Genomic DNA, 3,793 nt, shown 5'->3' with positions numbered 1-3,793 from the left:
ATATAAAATCCATTTTAACTATTTTAAATCACACAATTCAGTAGTTTTTAGTATGTTCACACTATTGTAAAAATATTACCAACTATCTAATTCCAGAATATTTTATCACCCCAAAAAGAATGCCATACCTCTTAACTCCCCCTTCCTACCATCTCTTACAATCACTAAACTATTTTCTATTTTACAGATTTGCCTATTCTGGACATACTAGTATATTAAATGGAATTATATATTATGTGATCTTTCATGTTTGGTTTCTTAGGATAATGTTTTCAAGGTTTATGTATGTGTACCATGTGTCAGTAATTCATTTCTTTTCTTTTTATGGCTAAACAATGTTTCATTATGTATATATAGCACATTTTGCTTATCGATTCATTAGCTGATAAATGTTTTGTTTTTTCTCATATTTTAGCTCTTTTGAATAATATCTTAATGAATACTTGTGTACAAGTGTTTTTTGTGCACTTATGATTTCAAATCTCTTGGATATAATTACTGGGTCGTATAGTAACACTATAACATTTGAGAAGCCAACAAAGCTTTTATGCAGCAGCTGCCCATTTCACATGCCCATCGATAATGTACTGAGGGTTCAATATCTCCACATACCTTGTCAGCACTTGTTATTTTCCTTGGTTTTATATTAGTATGGCCATCCTGGGGGAGTGAAGTGGTGCCTTGGGTTTCAGATTTACATTTCCCCAATGACTAATGAAGTTAAGCATATGTTAATGTGCTAATTGATCATTTGGAAATCTTCATTGGAGAAATGCCTATTTAAATCATTTGCTCATTTTAATCAAATTATTTGTCTTTATATTGTTGATTTTGTGTTATTTATATATACTGGATACTAGATCATTATTAAATATGTGATTTGCAAATATTTTCTCCTATTATCTGGGTTGTCTTTTCATTTTCTTGATCATATCCTTCTATGTACAAAAGTTTTTAATTTTTATGAAGTCCAACTTATCATTTTTTTTTCTTGTGTTGCTTGTGGTTTTGGTATAGTTACGTATCTAAGAAACCACTGACTAATACAAGGAAACCGATTTACTACTACATTTTCTTCAGAGTTTTATTTTTAAATTTTTTATTTATTAAATTGATTGGGGTGACATTGGTCAACATGAACATATAGGTTTCAAGTGTGGGTTTCTATGTTATAAGATCTGTATATTGCATTGTGTGTATACCATCCAAAGTCAAATCCTGTCAACTTATATTGGGACCATCTTCTTCCCCTACACTCTTCCTTCTGGCAATCACCACACTGTTGTTTGTGTTCATGAGTTTCATTTTTATATCCCACATATAAGTGAAATCATATGGTTCTTAGCTTTTGCTGACTGCCTTATTTCACTTAGTGTAATATTCTCAAGGTCCATCCGTGTTATTGAACATGGTGCTATTTCATCCTTTCTCATGGTTGAGTATTATTTCATGTTTTGGCCACTGTGAATAATGCTGCAATGAACATAGGAGTGCATATATCTTTATGAATACATGATTTTGAGTTTTTCAGATATATACCCAAGAGAGGGATTGTTGGGTCATATAGTAGCTCTATTCTTAATTTTTTGAGGAATCACCAGACTGCTTTCCATAGTGATTGCACCAGTCTACATTCCCACCAGCAGTGCAGGTAGCATGATACCTCCAGCCTTGTTCTTTTGTCTCAGGGTTACTTTGGCTATTTGAGGTCTTTTGTGGTTCAATACCAATCTGATGATTTCTCATTCTATTTCTTAAAATTTTGATATTGAAATTTTGATTGGGATTGCATTAAATCTGTATATTGCTTTGGGTAATATGGCCATTTTAACTATGTTGATGCTTCCAATCCATGAACATGGAATATTTTCTGTTTATTGTCTTTTTCAATAATGCTTTGTAATTTTCGGTACATAGGTCTTTCACATTCTCTGTTAAGTTTATTCATAGGTATTTTAGTCTTTTGGTTGCAGTTGCAAAAGGGATTTTTTTTTCATTTCCTTTTCTGAAGTTTTTTTTTTATTAGTATACAGGAAGGCAATGGATTTTTGTACATTGATTTTGTATCCTGCAACATGAGTGTATTTATTTATTGTTTCTAATAGATTTTGGTGGAGTCTTTAGGGCAGCGGTTCTTAACCTGTGGGTCGTGACCCCTTTGGGGGTCGAACGACCCTTTCACAGGGGTCACCTAAGACCATCAGAAAGCACATATATAATTACATATTGTTTTTGTGATTAATCACTATGCTTTAATTATGTTCAATTTGTAACAATGAAATTGGGGGTCACTACAACATGAAGAATTGTATTAAAGGGTCACGGCATTAGGAAGGTTGAGAACCACTGCTTTAGGGTTTCCTATAAATAGAATCATGTCGTCCAAAAAAAGTGACAGTTTGATTTCTTCCTTCCCTATTTGGATGCCTTTTATTTTTTTCTCTTGCCTTATTGTTCTGGCTATTGTTCTAGCACTTTGTTGAATAAGAGTGGTGAGAGTGGACATACTTGTCTTGTTCCTGATCTTAGAGGAAAAGCTTTCACTTATTCAACATTGAGTATATTAGCTGAGGGTTTATCATACTAGCATGTGGCCTTCATTAGGTTGAGATACTTTCCTTCTATTCTATTTTACTGAATGTTCTAATCATAAATGGATATTGTATCTTAAATGCTTTTTCTGCATCTATTGATAAGATCTCATGATTTTTAGCCTTTACTTTGCTAATGTGGTGTTTTGTTCCTTGATTTGCATATGTTAAACCATCCTTGTGCCCCTGGAATGAAACCCACTTGATTGTGATGTATTATTTTTGCATGTACTGTTGTATTTGATTTGTTAGGATTTTGTTTAGGATTTTTGCATCTGTATTCACCAGAGATATTGATCTGTAGTTTTACTTTTTTGTGTTATCTTTGCCAGGTTTTGGTATTAGGGTTATATTGACCTCAAAATTGTTAGGAAAGATTGCTTCTTCTTCCATTTTTTAGAAGAGCTTAAGAAGGATAGGTTTTGCCGAAACCAGTTTGGTTCAGTGGATAGAGCGTCGGCCTGCGGACTGAAGGGTCCCAGGCTCGATTCCGGTCAAGGGCATGTACCTGGGTTGCGGGCATATCCCCAGTGGGAGATGTGCAAGAGGCAGCTGATCGATGTTTCTCTCTCATCGATGTTTCTAACTCTCTATCTCTCACCCTTTCTCTCTGTAAAAAAATCAATAAAATATATTAAAAAAAAAAGAAGGATAGGTTTTAAGTCTTTGAATGTTTGATAGAATTGACTGGTGAAGCCATCTGGCCCTAGACTTTTGTTTTTTGGGAGGTTTTTGGTAGTTGTTTCAATTTCCTCTCTGCTGATCCGTCTATTTAGATTTTCTGATTCTTCATGATTTAGTCTAGAAGGGTTATATATTTCTAGGAATTTTTCCATTTCTACTAGGTTATTGAATTTGGTGGCATTTAGTCTTCACAATATTCTAGTATGATCCTTTGTCTCTCTGTAATGTCTGTGGTAACTTCTCTCATTTCTGAGTTTGTTTGTGTGGCTCTTTTCCTTTTTTTCCTTAGTGAGCCTCCCTCGGGGTTTGTCAATTTTATTAATCTTTTCAAAGAACCAGCTCTTTGTTTTATTGACTTTTTGTATAGTCTTATTGTTTTCTATTTCATTGAATTCTGCTCTAATTTTTATTATTGACTTTCTTCTGCTGACTTTGGGTTGCTTTGCTCATCTTTTGCTATTACTTTAAGATGTGATGTTCAGTTGTTTACTTGGGATTTCTCTTGTTTCTTGAGCTAG

The sequence above is a fragment of the Myotis daubentonii genome, chromosome X, assembly GCF_963259705.1.
Source record: "Myotis daubentonii chromosome X, mMyoDau2.1, whole genome shotgun sequence".
NCBI classification, from domain to species: Eukaryota; Metazoa; Chordata; class Mammalia; order Chiroptera; family Vespertilionidae; genus Myotis; species Myotis daubentonii.
Note: the sequence above shows the minus strand (reverse complement) of the source record.